Genomic DNA, 26,924 nt, shown 5'->3' with positions numbered 1-26,924 from the left:
CTGAGTGTGTGGGTGTGTGCTCACGTGTGTGTGTCTGCTCTCCCCCGTGGAGGGCCACCGGCGTGACATGTATCCACTGACTTCCCTGATAAAGGGACGTGGCCGCCACTCGCGCTGCTTTTCCTTTGCCTCAGCAGTCTGTCTTTTGCTTTATTTGGCTTTACCATGTCCCTGGCTTTGCTGCAATAAGGAGACCATCCTGGCTGTGAGTTGCCACTTTGAATGACACATCTGTTCTTCCCACCTGCAGTAAGATCCATCTGACCCTACAGGGAATATGTGATAAAGATAAATTTAAGAGTGGAACTGGGAAGTTAGGGCAGCTTTCAACCTGTTTCTCGTTGGAAACCACTGTACAGAGGAAAAGCTCTTCTTTTAGTTCACGGTTGCTGCATATACACAAATATAATGCAAGGTCTTTTTTTTCCCCACAACATAGTAGTCTCTCAGAAGACAAGCTGTTGCCTTAGGTTAGAATCTTTACAAAGTCACTCATAATAAACAGTGCCCTGTATATAGCTTTATTATCAACAATAACACTATTGGGAGAAGACGTTGTTTTCCTGTTCTTATCAGTTCAGTTCAGTGGCTCATTTGGGTCCGACTCTTTGCGACCCCATGGACTGCAGCACGCCAGGCTTCCCTGTCCATCACCAACTCCTGGAGCTTCCTCAAACTCGTGCATTGAGCCAATGATGCCACCCAGCCATCCCATCCTCTGTCGTCCCCTTCTCCTCCTGCCTTCAATCTTGCCCAGCATCAGGGTCTTTCCCAATGAGTCATTTCTTCGCATCAGGTGGCCAAAATATTGGCGTTTCAGTTTCAGCATCAATCCTTCCAATGAACACCCAGGGCTGATCTCCTTCTAAATGGACTGGTTGGATCTCCTTGCAGTCCAAGGGACTCTCAAGAGTCTTCTCCAACACCACAGCTCAAAAGCATCAATTCTTCCGCAAAGAGTGGGACATGACTGAGAAACTAGCACACACGCTCAGCTTTCTTTCTGGTCCGGCCCTCACCTTCCTGGGTCAGGAAGATCTCTTGGAGACGGAATGGCAGCCCACTCCAGTATTCTTGCCTGGAGAATCCCATGGATGGAGTGGTCCATGGGGTTGCAAGAGTCGGACACAACTTCGCAACTAAACCTCACATCCACACACGAGCACCAGAAAAACCATTGCTTAGACTAGACGGACCTTTGTTGGCAAAGTAATGTCCAGGTTGGTCATAGCTTTTCTTACAAGGAGTAAGCGTCTTTTAACTTCATGGCTGCAGTCACCATCTGCAGTGGTTTTGGAGCCCCCAAAAGTAAAGTCTCTCACTGGTTCCATTGCTTCCCCATCTATTTGCCATGAAGTGATGGGACCAGAGGCCATGCTCTTCATTTTCTAAATGCTAAATTTTAAGCCAACTTTTTACTCTTCTCTTTCACTTTCATCAAGAGGCTCTTTAGTTCCTCTTTGCTTTCTGCCATAAGGGTGGTGTCATCTGCATATCTGAGGCTACTGATATTTCTCCTGGCAATCTTGATTCCAGCTTGTGCTTCATCCAGCCCAACATTTCACATGATGTATTCAGCATAGAAGTTAAATAAGCAGGGTGACAATATACAGCCTTGAAGTACTCCTTTCCCGATTTGGAACCAATTTGTTCCATGTCCAATTCTGACTGTTGCTCCTTAACCTGAATGCAGATGTCTCAGGAGGCAGGTAAGGTGGTCTGGTATTTTTTCCAGTTTGTTGTGATCCACACAAAAGATTTAGCATAGTCCATGAAGCAGAAGTAGATTTTTTCTGAAACTCTCTTGTTTTTTCTGTGACCCAGTGGATGTTGGCTAGTTGGTCTCTGTTATGCACTGAGAGAAAGCAAGTCTTCCACAGTAATGCAAAAAGGCAGGAAGGGAGTTTATTTCTAGCGCGCTAGGGTCCGAATCTCATCCGACACAGCGGAATCCGACAGGGACCCCGAACAAAGGGACATGGCGGTTTATATACAGTCAGTTCTTTGTCTCAGTTACAGGAGCAGCTGGCGTTACCTGATTGGCTAGACAGGATGAGCGCATGTCCTGTCTCTTTCTGGTTGGTGTGTATGGGAAGTCTTCCTAATTTGGTCAAGGAATGTTGTTTTTTCTTCCCAGCTAACAGGAAACATGACTCAGGTCCCTGGTGCTATGCACCTCACTGAGCCGTCTGGCCTGCCTGACAGTCTCTGGTTCCTCTGCCTTTTTAAAACCCAGCTTGAACATCAGGAAGTTCATGGTTCATGTATTGTTGAAGCCTGGCTTGGAGAATGTTGAGCATTACTTTACTAGCATGTGAGATGAGTGCAACTGTGTGGTAGTTTGAACATTCTTTGGCATTGCCTTTCTTTGGAATTGGAATGAAAACTGACCTTTTCCAGTCCTGTGGCCACTGCTGAGTTTTCCAAATTTGCTGACATATTGAGTGCAATGCTTTCATAACATCATCTTTCAGGATTTGAAATAGCTCCACTGGAATTCCATCTCCTCCACCAGCTTTGTTTGTGATGATGCTTCCTAAGGCCCATTTGACTTCACACTCCAGGATGTCTGGCTCTAGGGGAGGGAGCGCACTTGTGGTTATCTGGGGCATTAATATCTTTTTTTGGTATAGTTCTTCTGTCTGTTCTTATAGTGATCATTTATTAGAGCTTCCCAGGTTGCTCAGTGGTAAGGAATCCACTTGCCAAGTAAGAGGTGTGGATTTGATCCCTGGGTCAGAAGATCCTCTGAAGAAGGAAATGACAACCCACTCCAATGTTCTTGCCTGGGAAATCCCAGGGGCAGGGAGCCTGGCGGGCTGCAGTCCAGGGGGTCAAAAAGAGTTGGACATGACTTAGCAACTAAACAGCAACAGTAAAATGATTGGTCAATTACATGTGATGGAAATTGTTGAGAATAAACCTTTTAAAAAATAATAAGTGAGATAAGTCAGACAGAGGAAGGTAAATACTGTATGGTATCAATTATATGTGGAATTTGAAAAACCCAAGCTCATTAAAACAGAGATTTGCAGTGGTGGTTACCAAGGACTGGGGCTGGCGGATAAGAGGGATGTTATTTAAGGAGACAAACTCTCAACTGGTGGATAAATAATTCCCAGAGACCTATGCTCAGCATAGTGTTTATAGTTAGCAGTACCATGTTATAAGCTTCAGAGTTGCTAAGAGACTAGATCTTAACTTTCTCACCATAAAAAATAAATGATAATTATGTGACATAATAGAAGTGTTAGCTAACACTGCCATTGAGACAATATTGCAATGCATAAATGTACCAAATCAACCTATTGTACACCTTAAACTTGTGCAATGCTATAAGTCAGTTGTCTCAAGGAAAAAAAAGACAATTTAAGAAGTAATAAAGTAAGTGATTGTGGAATTCATATATGAACTCCATATGAATGGTATTTTTAGGTTACGGTACAATTTCCAAGGTCATTCTTTATTACATAGAGACTCTAAAACTACAGTTCCTTAAACAATTTAGAAGGAAACAAAGGTGATATGCTCTGAAAAGCGCTAGAAAACTCAAGAAGTGACTCCAGTGGCGGCAGGTATGGTAAAGCATATGAAGACTTTGAATAAATTTGTCGTGTGAGTGTTTAAAACATGAGATTTAAAATATACGTAATTAAATACTATGAGTTGACACTTGGCTATTTCATCTGCATTCCTGAAAGTTTGTATTATATTCGCATTCCAAAAGGCTTCTGTGCACTGCTTTCTCATGGAGTGTTGTCTACACACACAGAGGCCTTACATCCCTGAAAGCTTATATTATCTTCACGTTGCCCAAATGCTTCTGTGCACTGCTTTCTCATGGAGTGTTGTCTACACACACAGGTGCCTTACATTTAGGCCTGTGCTGTGTGCCCAGTCGTGTCTGACTCTTTGCGACCCCATGGACTGCAACCAGCCATGGGGGTTCTCCAGGCAAGAGTACTGGCGTGGGTTGCCATCCTTCCTCCAGGGAATCTTCCCCTCCCAGGTCTCCCGCATTGCGGGCAAGTTCATTACTCTCTGAGCCACCAGGGAAGCCCAAGGACACTGCGGCGGGTAGCCTATCCTTTCTCCAGGGGGTCTTCCCGCCCCAGGAATGGAACCAGGGTCTCCTACGTTGCAGGTGGGCTCTTCACCAGCCGAGCTACCAGGGAGTCCATGTTTGGGCATAGGAGACACTCCCTAAGGCACGTGCCGTGAGGAAATGCTGCAGGGTGGGGGCGGGGGAGTGTGGAAATCGGTAGAGCTACTGGGAGAATACTGATCCAGTATTTCCAGGGCCTTGTCAAAATGTTTGGACTTTTCAAGGAACCAACTCCTCACCCTCTGTGGATTCTGGGGTATGTTTGTTTTCTGCCTTATTGGTTTACCCTCCTGTTATGTGCTTTCTTTCCTTGTCTTTTCTCTGGGTCTGTTATACTGTACCCTTCCAACTTCTTGAGAAGGCTGCTTACCCGGCTGATTTTTAGCCTTTTTATATTTTAAACCTATGTGTTTAATGATAAAAATTTTGTCCAAATAAATTCTTATAAGTTTTGACATATTGTATTTTCATTATTGTTCAATTCAAAATATTTTCTTTTGTATTATGCTTTATTTTTAACTTGTGCTAATTAATAACTGTTGTCTTTAATTTCCAAATATTTTTGAGGTTTCTAGTTTTTTTTTATTATCATTAACTTCTATTAAATTCAATTGTAGCTGAGCTGCTGGGTATGATTTTTATTATTTTAGATTTATGGTACAATAAATGGACTGTTTTAGTAAATTCTCCATATATTTTGATAAGAATTTGTGTTCTACAATTGATGAGTCAAGTTTTCTGTGTGTGTTAATTTTCTTAACTCATGCTATTCAATTAACTTATAATCTTACTGATTGATTTTGTCTGTTACCCTATCAGTTTACTGAATGGATGATAGTAAAATTTTTCATGATGTTTATGGATTTATCTATTTCTCCTTTTAACTTTGCCCTGTAGAGATATATAACTTAATATCCCTCATTATCTCCAGTAATACTTCCTGCTTTTGACTGATAGTAGTTTGGCCACATTAATTTCCTTCCTACAGTGTTCACACACGGTGTATCTTCTCATCTGTTTACTTGCAGCTTCTCTGCTGCTGCTGCTTAGTTGCTGAGTTATATCTGACTCTTCGCAACCCTGGGGACTGTAGCCCACCAGGGTCCTCTGTCCGTGGGATGCTCCAGGCAAGAGTATGGGAGTGGGTTGCCATTCCCTTCTCCAGGGGATCTTCCTGCCCCAGGGACTGAACTCGCGTCTCCTGCATTGCAGGCGGATTCTTTACCGCTGAGCCAGCTGGGAAGCCCCGCAATCTCTCTGTGCCCTGAAACTTAAGACAGTGTGACCAGTGTGCTCATTTCAGTCCAGTCTCAAATTTTTTGGTCTCAGCTAGAAAATATACTCAGTTTGCATTTAATGCCATTGCTAATGTATGTGGATTTAGATTCGCCATCTTATCACTTGTTTTCCATTTGTCCTACCTGTTCTCTGTTCCCTTTGGTTTCTTCCTTATTATTCATTAATCCCATTTTTATTCTTACATTTCTCAGCTCTCTTCACTTATCTATATGTTTTAAATGATTCTTTTTAGTAGTTGCTTAATAGACCACAACATGCACTCTTGATTTATTTAACGATGATATAAGTTGTTATGTTATTTTTTCTTTGCTAATATCTGAAACTAAAAATACATTTTCTGCTTACTCCTCATATTTTGGGCTGTTATTATAATGAATCTTAGTTGTATCTATATATCTCAAGCCCCACAAGACATTATATTATTCCTTCAAGGAGTAAATGTTTAAATTTATGTATATATTTATCACTCATTCTTTCTTTGAAAATACCATCTAGGATCACAGTTCTTCTTCCTAAAATTTTCTTTTTCATATTTGCATTAAAGAAGGTTTGCTGCTGAACACAATTCCCAGTTGTCATTCACCTGAAAATGTTTTACTGTACCCTCATTGTTGAGGGGTGTCTTTGCCGGGCATAGAGTTACTGGCTGGCAGCTCTCTTCCTTCAACACCTTGATGACATGACTCCATCATCTTCTGGATGCTTTGCTTCTGTTGAGAAGTCAGTGGTGAGTCACACAGCATTGCTCCTTTGAAGTTAACATATCATCTTTCTTCTGGAGGCATCTTAGATTATCTTTGTCTTTTTATTTTAGCAGCTTTACTATCAAGTGCATGTATTATATATATATAATACTTGGGTATTCATCAGTTCAGTTCAGTCACTCAGTCGTGTCCAACTCTTTGTGACCCCACAAATCGCAGCACGCCAGGCCTCCCTGTCCATCACCAACTCCCGGAGTTCACTCAGACTCACGTCCATCAAGTTAGTGATGCCATCCAGCCATCTCATCCTCTGTCTCCCCTTCTCTTCCTGCCCCCAATCCCTCCCAGTATCAGAGTCTTTTCTAATGAGTCAACTCTTCTCATGAGGTGGCCAAAGTACTGGAGCTTCAGCTTTAGCATCATTCCTTCCAAAGAAATCCCAGGGCTGATCTCCTTTAGGATGGACAGGCTGGATCTCCTTGCATCCAAGGGACTCTCAAGAGTCTTCTCCAACACCACAGCTCAAAAGCACTGATTCTTCAGCACTCAGCCTTCTTCACAGTCCAACTCTCACATCCATACATGACCACTGGAAAAACCATAGCCTTGACTAGACAGACCTTAGTCGGCAAAGTAATGTCTCTGCTTTTGAATATGCTATCTAGGTTGGTCATAACTTTCCTTCCAAGGAGTAAGCGTCTTTTAATTTCATGGCTGCAGTCACCATCTGCAGTGATTTTGGAGCCCAAAAAGTGAAGTCTGACACTGTTTCCACTGTTTCCCCATCTATTTCCCATGAAGTGACAGGACCAGATGCCATGATCTTCGTTTTCTGAATGTTGAGCTTTAAGCCAACTTTTTCACTCTCCTCTTTCACTTTCATCAAGAGGCTTTTTAGTTCCTCTTCACTTTCTGCCGTAAGGGTGGTGTCATCTGCATATCTGAGGTGATTGATATTTCTCCCGGCAATCTTGATTCCAGCTTGTGCTTCTTCCAGTCCAGCATTTCTCATGATGTACTCTGCATAGAAGTTAAATAAGCAGGGTGACAATATACAGCCTTGACATACTCCTTTTCCTATTTGGAACCAGTCTGTTGTTCCATGTCCAGTTCTAACTGTTGCTTCCTGACCTGCATACAGGTTTCTCAAGAGGCAGGTCAGGTGGTCTGGTATTCCCATCTCTCTCAGAATTTTCCATAGTTTATTGTGATCCACACAGTCAAAGGCTTTGGCATAGTCAATAAAGCAGAAATAGATGTTTTTCTGGAACTCTCTTGCTTTTTCCATGATCTGGTGGATGTTGGCAATTTGATCTCTGGTTCCTCTGCCTTTTCTAAAACCAGCTTGAACATCTGGAAGTTCACGGTTCATGTATTTCTGAAGCCTGGCTTGGAGAATGTTGAGCATTACTTTACTAGCGTGTGCGATGAGTGCAATTGTGCGGTAGTTTGAGCACTGTGTTCATAGCGGTGCTTAAATCTAGGAGAGCGCTATCATGTCTGCTCGCTTTCTCATTTTCTCGGCCGCATTGCACCCCAGGTCCCAGGCGAGCCTCTCCTGGATCTCCTCTTTCTCAGATCCTGACTCTATGGATGATCTTTGGTCTGATATTTCTATGGTGTCTTCACCATAGCGTTTGGTGTTCGTGTTTTATCCTCAACTCGTCTATTTTTTCAGAAGGAACATTGGTATAAAACACCTTTTAGCCTTTCTAAAAGTGTTTTTAAAGCTTTTTAGTTTGTACTGGAGTGTAGCCAATGAACAACATCATGATGGTTTCAGGTGAACAGAGAAGGGACTCAGTCATACATAGAAATGTATCCTTTGTCCCTCAAATTTCCCTCCCATCCAGGCTGCCACATCAGTCACTCTAAAAGTTTTGATCAATCTTTTAAAAAACAATTTACCTGCGACTGAATATCCACATGTAACCATAAAACTCTTTGTACGTATCAAAATTCAGAGAAACTCTTAGATAGGTGGTTTGATAGGGAGCCAAGTAAGGACAGTCAGGGGTTGATTTGGCACACACTTAAAGAATTTTAAACTGAGTTCTTAAAGTACTCTAGATGATGGTAAAGTACAGCACAATCGTGAGTGTGGAGGTATAGATCTTTGGAGCTAAGCTGTGAAAAAAGAGTGAGGTAAGGGTTTTAGACAGGTTACCCACTTGAAAGCCAGGACCCCCTGAAATAACTGTGGTACTCTGGCCACCTGATACAAAGAGCCGACTCATTAGAAAAGACCCTGATGATGAAAGAAAAAGAGAAAAGACCCTGATGCTGGGAAAGATTGAAGGCAGGAGGAGAAGGGGATGACAGAGGATGAGATGGCTGGATGGCATCACTGACTCAATGGACGTGAGTTTGAGTAGACTCCAGGAGTTGGTGATGGACGGGGAGGCCTGGCGTGCTGCGATCCATGGGGTTGCAAAGAATTGGACCCAACTGAGCAACTGAACAACCTATGATAGAGTGCCTGAATTATCTTTGACGCGTCTGAGGAATGTAGAGGAATTACATTATTTCATGAATTCCTTCCCTGTTTGTGAAGGGACCCTACTCAGTGGGCAAAGAATCCGCCTGCAGTGCAGGAGACACAGGAGACTTAGGTTCGATCCCTGGGCCGGGAAGGTCTCCTGGAGAAGGAAATGACAACCCACTCCAGTATTCTTGCCTGGGATGTCCCGCAGACAGAGGAGCCTGGTGGGCTACCGTCCATCGGTTCCTAAGAGTGAGACGAGCCTGAGCACCTAAGCATTCCTGCCTTGCTGGCCTGGGTGCCACTGGGGGACAGCCCAGAGGAGTGGTCAGACGCTGCAGAATTGGCTGGTGTGAGGTTCAAGAGGAAGCCAAGTGCCGTGAAGGCAGAGAGGTGATGACGTGGCCGCTGCAGTGGGGAGCGAAGGGGACATCAAGCCCTTCTGGTCCTCACCCCGCCTCCAGCTCCCAGCCCCGTCACGTGGGAATCCCGTGAGAATCAGCAACTGCCTAAGAGCCCCCTGAAGAACTCTGTGTCCTTAAGGGAGAGCAGAGCCCAGTTACAATTAGGAAGTGCAGGGAATAGTTTGTGAAGTGATGGAATATGTTGGAGGACATGGCAAGCCACTCCAGTACGCTTGCCTGGAAAATCCTATGGACGGAGGAGCCTGGTGGGCTGCAGTCCATGGGGTTGCAGTCAGGTAGGACTGAGAGACTTCACTTAGCCTTGCATAGGGATTCCCGGGGATAAAATGGGGGGGGTTGGGAGAGAGGAGGGCACCCATAAGAGACACTCCCATGCCATTTGAAGAGCGCGACGATGAAGTCAGGGCTGAGATCATCAAGCGGTTGATACTGGGGCCAGTGATGTTTACTCACGACTGTGGGAGAGGAAATTGACAAATGGTTGCTAACAACACAGCATCCCTCAGACAACTTAGAGCCGAAGAGCTCTGCAGATGGCGCTAACTCAGTTAGGAACTGCGTAACACAATAAGAGGCCTCGTTTTTATAAATTATGTGCATAGATAGGAATAGCTTAGAGTGTAATGATTTACTTATTCAACTTAAATTGCTATACGAAGAACCCCTTAAAGAAAAAGCGTCCTAATTTTTGGCATGGTGAAACATTATTGTGTTACATGGCCTGTATATTGAAGACAAGCAACAGAGTGAGCTGAAAAGAAGAGCAACGCTGTTAAAATCGTTCCGAATCCCATTAGACAGACACCGACGCTGTTGCCGTCTCTCAAAAGTAACAAATAGGAAAGACAGGAAAGAACAAGATGACAAAGAGAGAGTGGTGACATCAGGAGGGAGGAAAAGGTTTCCAAACTCTATCGTTAAAAGAAAATGAAGCCTTGAGCAAGAAGCATGTTTGGAAGCAGTGATCACATTTGAAGTTGCCGTGCATGGAATCCTTTTCAAGTGGACAGTCTCACGCCTGACACCATCAGTTTGCCTTTGAGATGCCCAAGGCTAAACTGGCATTTCTAGGACAAATGTGATATATGAATACAGAAAAAGTATAAGGCATTGATTGCTACATCTCTCCCCCATCTTTGTTCGTGGTCAAATTGATCATTTTCATGGTGGTCTGTTTGTGGTTGAAAGTAGGCAGAGGGAAGGCATATAAGCCTTTCGAGATAATATTTTGCAACCAGTATATTCTTTGACTTTCTTTTTATAGACTATGGGCTTTAATTTTTCTTCCTTGGATTTTTTTTTTCTGTGTAAGTTATCTTTAAGTAATAACATTCTTTTTCTTACTAGTATGCACCGCTTATAATGACTTCAATGAAACATGTGGGTCATTTGGAGCACAGAACGGGTTTGTGAGTCACATCATTACAAAATATGTCCCATTAAGATGATGCACAAGCTGAACTGGAGTTAATGAACCTGCATTCTTGCAGGATAATTCAAAGTTTAAGGATGATATTAACTTAAATAAAATAAGAAAGGGAGGAAAACTCGGGTTCATTGTACACCAGAGATCATGATCTTTATCCTCTCAGTTCATAAAAGCATATCTATTGCTCACGTTCCTCTCAGACCATGATTAGAACGGTTGGAGAGCACACGCGTCTGTAATTAAGTACCCCTCTGTGGCCATAAAGGAACTGCAAGTGTTTCCACTGGGCGTGCATGTGAAACTCGATCCAGAAGCCTGCAGGAGAAGGTGGGTACCTTTAACCTTTACAGAATGCTACATGGATTGTGTGGAATATTCCCACTTGTTATTCCAAGCAAGGGTCGAAACACTATGGCCCATGGCCAAATCTGGCCCACTGCTTGTTTTGTAAATAAAGTTTTATTGGAACACTTTGTGCTATGCTCCTTTCACACTGTTCATGGGTTCTCAAGGCAGGAATACTGAAGTGGTTTGCCACTCCCTTCTCCAGTGGACCACGTTTTGTCAGAACTCTCCACCGTGACTCGTCCGTCTTGGGTGGCCCTGTACAGCATGGCTCATAGTTTCATTGAGTTAGACAAGACTGTGGACCATGTGATCAGTTTGATTAGTTTTCTGTGATTGTGGTTTTCATTCTGTCTGCTCTCTGATGAAGGATAAGAGGCTTATAGAAGCTGCCTGATGGGAGAGCCTGACTGAGGGGAAACTGGGCTTTGTTCTGATGGGCGGGGCCATGCTCAGTAAATCTCTAATCCAACTTTCTGCTGATGGGCGGGGCTGTGTTCCCTCCCTGTTGTTTGACCGGAGACCAAACTGTGGTGGAGGCGATGAGGATGATGGCAACCTCCTTTAACAGGTCACGTGCACGCCCTGGCACACTCAGTGCCCCCAGCCCTGCAGCAGCCACCACCCACCCACACCCTGCGGGAGACTGCTGGACACTCCCAGGCAACCCTGGGTCTGTCTCTCATGGGGTCACTGCTCCTTTCTCCTGCTCCTGGTGCAGACAAGGTTTTGTTTGTTTTGATGTGAGAGTTAGATCGTAAAGAAAGCTGAACACTGAAGAACTGATGATTTTGAACTGTGGTGTTGGAGAAGACTTTTGAGAGTCCCTTGGACTGCAAGGAGATCCAACCAGTCCATCCTAAAGGAGATCAGTCCTGGGTGTTTATTGGAAGGACTGATGTTGAGGCTGAAACTCCAGTACTTTGGCCACCTGAGAGTTGACTCATTTGAAAAGACCCTGATGCTGGGAAGATTGGGGGCAGGAGGAGAAGGGGACGACAGAGGATGAGATGGTTGGATGGCACCACCGCCTCTGTGCACACGAGTTTGAGCGAGCTCCAGGAATTAGTGATGGACGGGGAAGCCTGGCGTGTTGCAGTCCATGGGGACACAGAGTTGGACACGATTGAGCAACTGAACTGAACTGAACTTGTGCTGTGCTCAGTCATGTCAGACTCTCCTCAGTCTTTGTACTGTGGCCCGCCAGGCTCCTCTGTCCATGGGATTTTTCAGGTGAGAATGCTGGAGTGGGCCGCCATTTCCTCCTTCAGGGGGTCTTCCCGGCCCAGGGGTCACAGCTGCATCTCCTGTGTCTCCTGCACTGCAAGCAGACTCTTGGCGCGCTGAGCCTTTGGGGATGCCCCATCGGAGCCCAGCCATTCCTACTTGTTAACGTTTTTCTGTGGTAGCTCCAGCCCTGTAGCAGCAGAGCTGGGTAGGTGCCACAGATCGCTGGAATATTTACTACCTGACTCTTTAAAGAAAAGGTTTGCCGAGTCTTGACCTAAAAAAAAAGATTTTGTTTCCCGCCTGTTGAACATATACATCATCGCAAAATGAGTAAAACTGTTAAAATTAATCAGATATTGTTTCAGAGCAGAACATTTCCATGGCATAGAGAGTCAAGGTTCGAGGCTCCACCTGATCTACTTAGGAATATCCATGTTTTTAAAAAACCCATACTTGGCACCTGAAAGTCTCCTGTTGTCAAGAAATCAAATAAATAAATAACAACAATAGCCACTAGTTTCATAAACCGTTCTGCAGCACAGTGCCTCGTGTTCCCCTTCTGGCTCTGTGGCAGCTGTTAACTATCACAGACTATTTCTAGAGCTGTGCTGACATCAGTCGACGCTCATACACAAAGCTGTTTGGCAGGACAGACACTGAGCGCGTCGAGGTTGCTAAAATGAAACAGCTCTGTTAAAATTAACTCTATTCACATCTTTCGGAAAATATCGAAGTTTGCCAAATCAAACCCTTCCTATATCAGTGGGGAAGAACCATTTGCCAACCTCTAAAGAGGTAATTCAGACACAGGAGAGCAAAAAAAAAAAAAAAAAAAAAAGAAAAAGGAAAAAACCCTGCAAAATTAAAATGATAAAACAAAAATTTGCTTGACAGCAAAAGTACTTCCAAATGTATGAAATTGAATCCAAAACTGAGCCTGCAACAAATTTAACTGACAAGAAAGTCTGCATAATGGACTTGGTTTTATTATTAATGCTAATCTAGGTGCTTTTTTGTTCTGTTGTGCTGATGGCAAGAAAATAAATGCCCACCGAAGGCAGTAAACCATCTCCACTCCCTTGAAACGCTGATTGTCGTTAGATACAAACACTTATCCTTCACTTGTAACAAAGAAAAGTTTGTTTTTTTTTAAAGAAAGTGCTACCATAGAGGCCATTTCATAATCAAGTACAGCTTTGAAATAGAATTTCTTAAAATAACTAAATGCAACATTTTTTTAAAAAAAAGGTTTCTTTGTAAAATTTAAAACTATGTAGCTATTTTATCAAAATGATAAACACATCCTTACATGATTCTTCATTAGCACCTCTTTAAAATGAATAATAAGCCTCACATAGTCCTTATAATTCATGACTGATGTTTTTATTCTGAGCAACCCATCAAATACTGTATGATGTCATGGATCTGTGAAAACTAAGAAAAGAATACAAAGAACTGTGTATGCAGACCAGAAACATGCATAAATGCAGGAAACAAACTCGTGATTACCTGAGGGAAGGGGGCGGGGACACGTGAGGGGCACGGGCCTGCGATGCCAGCACTATGTGTGGGATAGAGCAGCGCAGAGATGTATCGATGACACAGGGACTTACAGCCGTTAGCCAGTCATAACTTTCAATGGACTATAATCCATAGAAATACTAAATCGGCATGGCATACACGTGAAGCTAATATAACGCAGTAAATCAAATATACTTCAATTTAAAAACAGAAACCAAACGGTGTAAATCCTTTTTTCTGCCAACTCACCTCTCCCTGAAAATCAATATTTAAAGTTCTCTCCTCCTCCAAAACCCAAGTCACCTGGGGGATGGGCAGCAGCCAGACAGGGCTTGCAAGAGGTAGGAAACGTGCCCAAGAATGCTTGCAGTGGGAAGGGCCAAGGGTCTGCAAGCCAAGGGGTTCAGGCCAAGGCTGGAGTCTGTCAAGCCAATAAACCAGTAAATCTGAGAAGGAGCAATTGGGTTTTGGAGATCAAGACTAGCAGAAGGTCAGAAACTCTTGGATGTTAGTAACAGTAAGGAAACAGACTCTTAAGGTAATATCTGTTTGTGTTTGTCTTTATGAACATTGTTTATACTTCTCCCCAGCTGCATGCAGAGTAAAGGTTACAGCTACGTTGAGAGTGGAATGACTGTGGATGAACCTTGATCCCGGCTGCAAGCAGTCCCTAATTATAAGAAAGCCGTTACAGACCTGAGTAGTGTAGAGATTATTTCACAGCAATTACACCCGTGGTCCAAGCCTGTGCTAATCATTCTAAATTCTCCTGCCACTTGCCTTCTCTATTAATTTATTTACCTTTCCCCACTTTCTAGCTGTGTCTGATCTGTGGTAGACAGAATTTTAAGAAGGCCTCCAGGGTTCCCCAGTGCCGTGGTGTACCCACCCTATATAGTCCCTTCCACCTGAACATGGGAAGACTAGTGAGTATGAGAGGACATCCCTCTGCGACAGGAAGGGGGCCGGGCACAACCTCGGAAAGAATGGCAGGACCTGATGGGAACCACATGGGTCCAAGGTGGCAGAGTTGCTTCCGTTGTAGAAAGAAAGGGAAGGGAAGTCTCTCAATCGTCCAACTCTTCGCAACGCTGTGGACTGTAGCCTACCAGGCTCCTCCATCCACAGGATTTTCCAGGCAAGGGTACTGGAGTGGGTTGCCATTCACTTCTCCAAGGGATCTTCCCGACCCAGAGATTGAACCCAGGTCTCCTGCATTGCAGGCAGACGCTTTACTGCCTGACCCACCAGGGAAGCTTCCATTGTAACACATCAGTAGATTAGGTAACACGCCCCCAGAGGCCATGATAGTTCCAAGGCTGACCATAAAGACCCCCCCAAAAATTGGGCCATGACCCAATTCCTGGAAATCCCCACCCCTTTCCCTAAGTAGCTGGAATACTCTTGCACTCAGCCTATGAAATTACCCAGCCCTACCAACACGGATAACCCCATACCTTGGTGACTCTCTTGCCTTCCGAGGTGGCCTACATTGTATCTATGAAGGGTGTTTCCTCCCAGAACCTTCTCTCACTTGACTATGGTTAGCTCTTGAGTTCCTTCCTGCACAAAGCCAAGAACCCACACTTGGCGGCCGTCCCAGAGACTCAGACATGACCTGGGGTGTGACCATCCTCTCTCGCCCCACCCTCTTTCCCGTAACACCTCCTTGCATCAGATTACCCCTCTGTTGACTGAGTTAGTCCAAAGGGAAATTGCCCTGGATGGGCGTCATCAGGCAGCGCTTCAAAGAAGGCAGACTGTCAGAGGAGGGATAATATCCTGCTGGCCTCAAGCTGAAAACCAGACTGCCGTGTCATCAGAGGGGGACCAGCTGGTAGGGACCTCAGGGTGGCCGCTAGGAGCTGCAAGCCATTCCTTGACTATACAGATACGATGAAATGGGTTCTGCCAATAGCCAGGGAGCTTGGGAGAAGGTCCAGAGCGTCAGAGGAGACCTCAGCCAATAAGCAGTTTGCAGACTGGTGAGACCCTACAGAGAGAACTCAAGATGTTCCTGGATTCCTGGCCTATGGAAACTGAGATAATAAATTTGTGCTGTTTGAGGTCACTAAGTTTATGGTAATTTGTTACACAATTACATACAGTTTATGGCAATTTCTCTGAGTAATGTGTTCAATTTTTGACACTTGGCCTAAAATTCTCTAAAAAGACTACATGAGGATTTGTGCATGATCTAACCCCTGCTGTCTGTCTAAGACTCCATCCAACAAAACTTAACCACCACAATGGAAATGTTCTATATTTATGCAGCTGATATGGTAGCCACTAGCTACATAGATGACTGGGCATTTGAAATGAGGCCAGGGCGACTGAGGAAGTGACTTTCATTGATTTACACTTGGCCATTTGTGGCTAGTGGCTGTCCGCATGGGTGGTGCAGTCCCAGATTAGGAATCATGAAGACAACAGCCTTTGCTTTTGATGTCCTTGATCACCAATAGCTCTCCTTTGAGTTCAAATTTCTAAAAATTATAATTAAAGTGGAATTGCTTTACAATGCTGTGCTAGTTTCTGCTGCACAGCAAAAACATACACATGTAAAAATAGATCCCCTCTGTTTTGAACTTCCTTCCCATTGAGGTCACCGTAGAGCATTGAGTAGAATTCCCTGTGCCACATAATAGATTCCCGTTGGCTATTCCTTTTATACACAGCAGTGTGTATGTGTCCACCCCCGTCCCCAGGTCATCCTACGTACGCTTGTTCTTTACGTCTGTCTCTATTTCTGCTGTGCAAATAGGTTCATCTGTATCGTTTTTCTAGATTCCACATACAGGTGTTAATATGTGATATTTGTTTTTCTCTTCCTGACTTCACTCTGTGTGAGTCTCCAGGTCCATCCACGTCTCTGCAAATGGCACAATATTTGTTCATTTTTATCAGAGTAATGTGTTCAGCTTTTGAAATTTAACCTGAAATTCTCTAAAAAGACTGTATGAGGATTTGCGCGCGATCTAACCCTGTTGTCTGTCTGCAGCTCAGTCTTTTCCCTAAACCTTCTCTGGCCATTTGAACGAACAAGCTCTTTCTCACCTGGAGTCTCCCCTCCATAAAGAGACTCTTTCTTTTATGCTTTATCTGTCTAATACCTACTTAATATTTAGGTCTCTGTCCAAATGTCACTTTCCAGGAGAAGAATTCTCTGGCAACCGGCATCAGTTGGCTGCTGCTCACCGCAGCTGTGTGATCCAATAGCTATTGCTCACAATTAGCTATGTGACAAAATAAGCCGAAACTCAGCGGCTCAAAAGAGAAGGATTTATTATCGCAGTTCATGCACCTTCGGGTCTGTTGGGTCAGCCCAGATCTGATGTAAGCTGGGCTCACACGTGTGCCTGTGGGATGGCTGGAGGCTCCGCCTTCAACCAGGATTGACTGGAACACATCTGGAAGGTCAGGTTGCTCTGAGTGTCTCTCCTCCGCCTGGGGCCAGCAAGGCAAGCTGGGTATGTTCTTCTCACAGCAATGGCGCAAGTGCGGTGTGCTCAGCCGCTCAGCTGGGTTCGATTCTCTGTGACCCCACGGACTGTAGCTCGCCAGGCTCCTCTGTCCATAGGATTCTCCAGGCAAGATACCGAGTGGGTCGCCATTCGCTTCTCCAGGGGATCTTCAAGGCAAATATAAATGCATGCCCTGAGACTCTTGGCTCTTGAGACTTAGAACAAGACTGGCACACCATCGTGTCTGGCTCCTTCTCTTGGTCAAATCAAATTCCAAGGCAAAGCCAAAGTTTAGGGTGGGAAGTGCAGGCCACCCCTTTTATGGGCAGGGTTGAAGCAACCATGACCGAGGGCCTGGATATAAGAGAGGGAGGAGGACTGGGGTTGATGATACAGTAGTCCATATTTGCTTCCTTTAAGTTAGAGCCATCGTCCTTTTACTTTTGTGGTTGTCAAATAACCCTAATTAAATTATTTTCCTTTTCGGCTCTTGACTAGCTGGGCCAGTCTGCAGGCTGCAGTGTTGATGGGCGCCACCCTTGCGGTGTCATAGATGAGATCTCCATTCCTGGTGTTTCATAGGAAGGAGTTTTCTTTCAAGGCTCTTGTACTTGGTAGCTGTTCACTTATTTGGGAGATTACTTATTTACCGACAGTCTCTCTCATCACGTTGGGAGCCCAGTGAGGTCAGGAATCACATTTGTTTTATTCACTGTGGTGTCACCGGAACCTACCACACTCAATTATTTATTGAATACAAATGAGCAAGATTTCTGGAGAGCATTATAAATGCTGACTATGTCCTGATGGGCAGGATCTGATAACAGATAGTTAAAGGCTGAGCGAAGTTTAGGAGCTCTCATCAGAGCATGAAGAGTATCCTCTGATGAATGAGTTAATGAAAATCAAGAGAAGTGATTGAGTAACAGAAGAATGTGTCTGTCTGTGTGTGTGTATCATTTGTATGTGTGTGTCTGAATATATAGGGGCGAGAGAATCAGAGGGAAGGGGGGAAGGGAGGGAGGGAAGAAGAGAGAAGGAAGGAGGGGTCACTGACGGGTTCCGGCAGCTAGAGACCAGATAGATCCACCCTTGGAGCGATCATCCCCCAATCGTCAACGAGTCATCAACCAGAATACACACCACGTCAGAGCCAATAGCAGAATGCAGACCCTGTGTATATGAGATTATTTACATTTGAAGACGCTGATTTTCAGCTGTGCAGGTGTTTCTCCAGAGGCAAACACCACAAACAGTCCAAGACTCGGAACACAGGACGTTCACTGTTTACAAACAGCCACAGCAGGTGTTCATATAGACTCTCTTTTCTCTCTATCTCATGGACCTTAGAGAGTCTCCACAATTTAGAAGTTGCTCCATCTCTAATTGGCATACTCCAATTATTCTGTTATCTGGGAATTCTCGGTTCTCTTTGTAAGAGACACACAGCCATCTTTGATTGTCATGGAACCGCACGGAGTTTCAGAGACAAACACAGCTTTTTGGCTTGGTGTCAGTCTAGGTGGTCTTAGATTCCAGTCAAGATTTCAGATGGTTCTTCACTCTATTTGCACGCATAGCGTACACATGTCTTTCTAAATCAAGACCGCAAATAACTACAGGATGTTAGTGACATCGTACTTTCTTCGCTGCAAGCGGCATCTTGAACTCCAAGTCACGGATGACAGTCTAATCCTACTGACGAGACGCAGCAGGTGCAGGGCTTCTAAATGTCTTAGAGAAACACGGTGTTTGAAAAGTTGCGCATTTGCTATTCACATTGATTCAAAAGCCCATGTAAATACTTACTGCACACCCTATCTTCCGATGCTGGAAGCACGAAGCTGTATGACCAGATCCCATCTTCACAGGGCACCCAATCTAGGGGGCGAAGCTGATGTGAAAACTAATGGTTGCAAAGAGAGGTGATGCTTGTTTTAAGAGCGATGCATACAAAGTCAGTGGGCACTTGAAAGAGGAACTCATTGATTTTTCCTGAAGGGCACTCTGAGAGGGACGTGCGGCATAAGCTCAGGATGAGCTGGCGTTTGATAAACGGGTAATGGGTGAAGGGCAGACCAGGCAGGAGATGACATTTGAGAGATGTCAGGGTCCAGACAGTGGATCTCCTTTGATTATATTAAGAAGTCTGGGTTTTACACACTAGGGCTGTAGTTTTTGAAATGTGGTCTCAGACCACCACCATCACCTGGAAACGTCTTTGAAAGGCAAACCATTGGTCCTGGCCTTGGATTTACTGTATCAGAAACTCTGGGAATGGAACCCCATGACAATCTTCATTTTAAGGGGTTCTCCAAATGAGTCTCTGGTGTGCTCAGGATTGTGCCGACTGCTCTCAGTGATGAGGGGCCAGGAGAACATCTGAGCGGGGAAGTGGCCAGATCAGATCTAGGATTTTTGAAAGGTACCTCTGGCTGTGACATGAAGGAGGGATTTGAATTGGGAGAGGGTCTGGAGGTGAGTGGAGGCAGTGAGACCAGTTAGGAGGCTGTTAAGAGCATCAGTGGGAGCCGAGGATAAGGAATCCAGAAGGAGGACCTTGCTTTTGCTCTCAGTAAGATGCAGAGATTTTAAGTGTGTAGGTTATTGAGATGCTTCGCATCTCGTTAAATAAATCAGTGGCAGATGAGCCCTGACGCTACTGAAGAATTACTGTGCTGTGCTTTCCAAGTCCCTTCAGTCGTGTCCGACTCTCTGGAGCCCCATGGACTGCAGCCCGCCAGGCTCCTCTGTCCCCGGGATTCTCCAGGCAAGAATACTGCAGTGGGCTGCCATTCCCTTCTCCAGGGGGTCTTCCGCACCCAGGGGTTGAACCTGGGTCTCTAAAGTCTCCTGCATCGGCAGGCAGGCTCTTTACCACTAGCACCACCTGGGCCAGGGGCTCAAAACTTGCCTAAACTAAGTAATCATGGAGCTCATGCCTACGAATGAGCATGCACATTCATTTAAAGTAACTTCCAGATTCCTAGGAACTTTTTTGTCATTTCATATGGTTGCATCAGATACCGAAATATGGCTAGCATTCCAGAGGTGGTTGTTGTATAGTAGCTAAGTCGTGTCTGATTCTTTGCAACCTCATGGACTACAGCACACCAGGCTCCTCAGTTCACAACTGTCTTTCACAGTTTGCTTAGATTCATGTCCGTTGAGCCCATGATGTCTAACCATCTCATCCTCTGCCGCCTCGTCTCCTTTTGCCTTCAGTCTTTCCCAGCATCAGGGTCTTTTCTAGTCAGTTGGCCCTTTGCATCAGGCAGTCAAAGTTTTGGAGCTTCAGCTTTAGCAACAGTCCTTCAAATGAATATTCAGGGTGGATTTCCTTTAGGATGGACTGGCTTGATCTCTCTGCTGTCCAAGGGACTCTCAGGAGTCTTCTCCACCATCGCAATATGAAAGCATCAGTTCTTTGGTGCTCAGCATTCCTTATGGTCCAACCATAGCTTTGACTATACAGATCTTTGTCATCAAAATATCTCTGCTTTTTAATACCCTGTCTAGGTGTGTCGTAGCTTTCCTTCCAAGGAGCAAGTGCCCTTTAATTTCAAGGGTGCATTCACTGTCCACAGTGATTCTGGAGCCCAAGGAAACAGTCTGTCACTGCTTTCACTTTTTCCCCCCTTTATTTGTCATGAAGTGATGGGACCAGACGCCATGATATTAGTTTTTTGAATGTTGAGTTTCAGGCTAGCTTTTTCAACCTCATCAAGAGGCTCTTTAGTTTCTCTTCACTTTCTGTCATTAGAATGATATCATCTGCACATCTGAGGTTATTGATATTTCTCCCAGCAGTCTTGATTCCAGCTTGTGATTCATCCAGCCCAGCGTTTAGCATGATATACTCTGCTGTGAGCGTGCACACTACGTTGCTTCAGTCGTGTCTGAGTCTTTGTGACCCTTTGGACTGTAGCCCCCCAGGCTCCTCTGTCCATGGGATTCTCCAGGCAAGAATACTGGAATGGGTTGCCATGCCCTCCTCCAGGGGATCTTTCCAACCCAGGGATCAAATCTGTGTCTCTTCCACCTCATACACTGGCAGGCAGGTTCTTGACCACTAATGCCACCTGGGAAGCGCTGGACTCTGCGTATAGGTTAAATAAACAGGGTAACAATATACAGCATTGTCATACTCCTTTCCCAGTTTTGAGCCAGTCAGTTGTTCCACATTTGGTTCTAACTGTTGCTTGTTGAAGAATTATGGACAGAAGTCCCTAACATTCGCTGTTCAGGAGGCAGTGACCAAAAACGTCCCAAAGAAAAAAGAAATGCAAGAAGGCCAAGTGGTTGCCTTAGGAGGCTTTACAAATAGCCAAGGAAAGAAGGGAAGGGGAAGGCAAGGGAGAAAGGACTCAACTGAGTGCAGAGTTCCAGAGAATATCGAGAGGAGACAGGAAGGCCTTCTTAAATGAACAATGCAAAGAAGTAGAGGAACATAATAGAATGGGAAAGACTAGAAATCTCTTTAAGAAAATTGGAGATATCAAGGAAATATTTCACGCAAGGATGGGCACAATAAACGACAGAAACCACAAGGAGTTAACAGATGCGGAAGAGATTAAGAAGAGGTGGCAAGAATATACAGAACTATCCAAAAAGGTCTTAGTGACTTGCATAACCATGATGGTGTGGTCACTCAGCTGAAGTCAGACATTCTGGACTGTGAAGTCAAGTGGACCTTAGGAAGCATTACCATTGATATCAACAAAGCTAGTGGAAGTGATGGAATTCCAGCAGAGCTATTTAAAATCCTAAAAGATGATGCTATTAAAGTGTTGCACTCAACATGTCAGAAAATTTGGAAAACTCACTGGTGGCCATAGTACTGGAAAAGGTCAGTTTTCATTCCGGTCTCAAAGAAGAGCAATGCCAAAGAATGTTTAAACTATAATGCAACTGTGCTCCTTTCACATACTAGCAAGATAATGCTCAAAATCCTTCAAGCTAGGCTTCAATAGTATGTGAACCAAGAACTTCCAGATGTACAAGCTGGGTTTAGAAAAACCAAACGAACCAGAAATCAAATTGCCAACATTCGCTGGATCATGAAGAAACCAAGGGAATTCCAAAAAAATGTGAGTTCTGCTTCATTGATTACACTAAAGCCTTATGACTGTGTGGATGACAGCAAACCAGAAAATTCTTAAAGAGATGGGAGCATTCTATAGAAATTCACAGTACTTTTGAAAATAATATAGTCCTTATAACTTAAAAAATTTCACAACCATAGACTTAGGTCGGGGGTCTTGAGTGCTATTCTGCTATAATTATTGGTCATGAGACTTCACACAGCATGTGAATTCACCCAGACATGCAAGTTTTAATATCATTTTTCTTCTCCAATATTTTTTCCTCCTTGTGGGGTTGAGCTTGTTGGCCTGGCACTCAAAAGATTGTTTAGCTCCTCTTAGCGCTTTGCATATGATTAGGATACTGGCCACCAAGTAAGTGATGATTCTTACATTAGAGCTTTACAGTCTAAAATACCCAAATCTCCCAAAGGTATCATTAGTCAAAAGATTAATTTATTTTATAACCTGATTATAGTTTCTTTTTACAGAGACAATAGCTCTTTATTAAAACAGATAACAAACATTTAAAAGCAAAGAAGGTAGCCCCACAGAGCAAACGGCTATAAGAAAAATGCATACCTAATTTGCTACATTTCTCATCCATCCTTGACTCGGATCAGTCACTGTTAATCTTTGTTGCGTTCGTTTTTTAAAATAAATTATTTGTTTATTTTTTGTGGTGTTGGGTCTTGCTGCTGCGCGGGTTTTCTCCAGTTGCGGCGAGCAGGGGTCCCCCGGAGCTGTAGAGCGGGGTTCTCCCTGCCGTGGCCTCAGTCGGGGAGCATGCGCTCTGGGGAGTGCGGGCTTCGCAGCTGCGGCACGTGGTCTGGGGGCTGCGTCTCCGGGCTCCAGAGCGCAGGCTCGGGGGTGGTGGCGCACGGGCTTAGCTGCTCCGCGGCCTGTGCGGTCTTCCTGGACCAGGGATGGAGCCCGTGTCCCCAGCACCGGCAGGCGGTTCCTTCCAACTGATCCACCGGGGGAGCCAGTCTTCGTTGTCTTCGGGAAGCTCCGCGCATCTTTCTTTCTACGGTTATCGGAACCTTTGCACTTCCGATCAAAGCTTCTGCTGTTCTGACTGACGCCGTGGCTGTCGTCAAAGGCCCTGGCTCTCAGGATCACTGGGACGGGATCCGCTCGTGCGTCTGGTAGGAGTCACTAAAGAAAGGGGCCGTTTGGTGCGGATGGTGCCTCTGCCCTCCACTCCCTACCGCGACTTTGAGACCATCAGGCCCTTCTCACACTTTATTAAAAATTTGAGACTCATCCTGAACTTCCTTTAGTGGGGCTGGATGCCTTTGATCGGGAGAGCCTTACCTCTGACTGCGTCCATCCTCGAAAGCGTCCCATCTCCTCAAGCTTTGAGTTACATCATCTTTCTCTCCTTGAAACAACCGCCATTAAAAAAAAAAAAAACTTAAAGACATGCAGAATATGTTTATACGAGCAAAATATAATGTTTATATTAGGATTCTCCAGAAGCAGAGAGATACAACCAACAGGATGTATTACCCACACACACACACTCACACACACACACACTCACACACACACACACACACACACACAGATTTTTAAGGATTGACTCATGGGATTCGGGGCTTGAATGCAGAGTTCCAAAGAATAGCAAGGAGACATAAGAAAGCCTTCTTCAGTGATCAATGCAAAGAAATAGAGGAAAACAATAGAATGGGAAAGGCTAGAGATCTCTTCAAGAAAATCAGAGATACTAAGGGAACATTTCATGCAAAGATGGGCTCGATAAAGGACAGAAATGGTCTGGACCTAACAGAAGCAGAAGATATTAAGAAGAGGTGGCAAGAATATACAGTAGAACTGTACAAAAAAGATCTTCACGACCCAGATAACCACGATGGTGTGATCACTCACCTAGCGCCAGACATCCTGGAATGCAAAGTCAGGTGGGCCTTAGGAAGCATCACTACGAACAAAGCTAGTGGAGGTGACGGAATTCCAGTTGAGCTATTTCAAATCCTGAAAGGTGATGCTGTGAAAGTGCTGCACTCAATATGCCAGCAAATTTGGAAAACTCAGCAGTGGCCACAGGACTGGAAAAGGTCAGTTTTCATTCCAATCCCAAAGAAAGGCAATGCCAAAGAATGCTCAAACTACCGCACAATTGCACTCATCTCACACGCTAGTAAAGTGATGCTCAAAATTCTCCAAGCCAGAATTCAACAGTATGTGAACTGTGAACTTCCAGATGTTCAAGCTGGTTTTAGAAAAGGCAGAGGAACCAGAGATCAAATTGCCAACATCTGTTGGATCATCAAAAAAGCAAGAGAGTTCCAGAAAAACATCGGTTTCTGCTTTATTGACTCTGCCAGAGCCTCTGACTGTGTCAGTTCAGTTCAGTTCAGTCGCTCAGTCGTGTCTGACACTTCTGACTGTGTGGATCACGACAAACTGTGGCAAATTCTTAAAGAAATGGGAATACCAGACCACCTGACCTGCCTCCTGAGAAATCTGTATGCAGGTCAGGAAGCAACAGTTAGAACTGGACATGGAACAACAGACTGGCTCCAAATTGGGAAAGGAGTACATCAAGGCTGTATGTTGTCACCCTGCTTATTTAACATCTATGCAGAGTACATCATGAGAAATGCTGGGCTGGAGGAAGCACAAGCTGGAATCAAGATTGCCAGGAGAAATATCAATAACCTCAGATATGAAGATGACATCACTCTTATGGCAGAAAGTGAAGAAGAACTAAAAAGCCTCTTGATGAAAGTGAAAGAGGAGAGTGAAGAGGTTGGCTTAAAGCTCAACATTCAGAAAACGAAGATCATGGCATCCGGTCCCATCATTTCATGGCAAATAGATGGGGAAGCCATGGAAACAGTGTCAGACTTTATTTTTTTAGACTCCAAAATCACTGCAGATGGTGAATGCAGCCATGAAATTAAAAGACACTTGCTCCTTGGAAGAAAAGCTATGACCAACCTAGACAGCATATTAAAAAGCAGAGACATTACTTTGCCAACAAAGGTCCGTCTAGTCAAGGCTATGGTTTTTCCAGTGGTCATGTATGGGTGTGAAAGTTGGACTATAAGGAAAGCTGAGCACTGAGGAATTGATGCTTTTGAACTGTGGTGTTGGAGAAGACTCTTGAGAGTCCCTTGGACTGCAAGGAGATCCAACCAATCCATCCTAAAGGAGATCAGTCCTGGGTGTTTATTGGAAGGACTGATGTTGAGGCTGAAACTCCAATACTTTGGCCACGTGATGCAAGGAACTGACTCACTTGAAAAGACCCTGATGCTGGGAAAGATTGAAGGCAGGAGGAGACGGGGATGACAGAGTGAGATGGTTGGATGGCATCACCGACTCTGGGAGTTGGTGATGGACAGGGGAGCCTGATGTGCTGCAGTCCATGGGCTTGCAAAGAGTCGGACACGACTGAGCGACTGAACTGAACTGAGTGGTAACAAGTCTGCCTGCCAGTGCAGGGGCCATGGGTTCCGTTCCTGGGTTGGAAGGTCCGCTGGTGAAGGAAGTGGCAGCCCACTGCTGTGTTCTTGCCTGGGAAATCCCTTGGACGGAGGAGCCTGATGGACTGCAGTCCAGGCGATTGCAAAAGGCTCAGAGTCAACTTAGTAACTAAACCACAGCAACTTAATCCATGTGAGTTTGGAGGCTGTGCAGGATTGGCTAACAGACTAGAAACTCACAGGATAGCTGATTTTGTAGCTTGAGTTGAAAAGCTGTCTGGAGGCAGAATTACCTGTTACTTGGAGTACCCCAGTCTTTTTATTTTACTTTTTGTGAATAGACTTTATTTTTAGAGCAGCTTAGAGAAAGGTAGAGATTTCCCACAAGGCCTCCGTCCCTGCCCACGCACAGCCTCCCCGTGATCAACATCCCCAGTCAGAGGGTACATTTGTTGCAGTTGACGAACTTGCGTTAACACGCCATCGTCGCTCAGAAGTCCATGTTTCACGTGCAGGTTCACTCCTGGGGCCTCCCCTGGTTGTCCAGTGGTTAGGACTCCGCACTCCCAGTGCAGGGGACCTGGGGTTCAATCCTTGGTCAGGGAAGGAGGTCCCACAGGCTGCAACTAAGGAACAGAATATCCCACAGGCCCACAAGGAAGATCAAAGATCCTGCCCACCACAGCGGAGACCTGGTGCAACCAAGTGAAGACACAACCCCCTCTTGGTGTTGCAGGGTCGGCCCTGTGGTCCAGTGGTTAGGAGTCTGCCTTTCAGGGAAGGGGATACAGGTTCGATCCCTTGTTGGGGAACTAAAATCCCACATGATCAGGGCAAGTCAGCGTGGGCTCCAGAGCCCCATGTTCATCCACAAAGAGCTCTAGCACTGCAACCAAGACCCAGCACAGCCAAAAAGAGTCATTATTGCTGTTGTATATTTTATGGGTTTGGAGAAAGGTATAAAGACTTACGTCCATCATTACAGCCTCATACAGAGTAGTTTCACTGCCCTGAAAATCCTCCGTGAACCACCTTTTTATCCCTTATTCAACAAATGGTCTTTTGAAACTGTCCAGCTTTGCCTTTCCCAGAATGTCATGCAGTTCATATTATACAGTATGCAGACTTTTCAGATTGCCTTCATGCATTTGACATGCTTTCTCATGGCTTGGAAGCACACTTCTCTGTAGCACTGAGTAATCCTCGGTTGCTGGATGTACCAAGATCTCAGTCTTTGTCCTTTGAGATGTTCAGCTGATGGGATGAGACCCACCCACATCTGCTGTACTCAAAGTTGACTGATTTAAATGTTAATCACATCTTAAAAAAAAATATCTTCATAGCAGCATCTAGACTGGGGGTTGCCCAAATAACTGGATTCTGA

This window comes from Ovis canadensis, chromosome 7 (genome assembly GCF_042477335.2).
Source record: "Ovis canadensis isolate MfBH-ARS-UI-01 breed Bighorn chromosome 7, ARS-UI_OviCan_v2, whole genome shotgun sequence".
NCBI classification, from domain to species: Eukaryota; Metazoa; Chordata; class Mammalia; order Artiodactyla; family Bovidae; genus Ovis; species Ovis canadensis.
The sequence above is the reverse complement of the archived record's forward strand: the minus strand, read 5'-3'. Positions refer to the sequence as shown.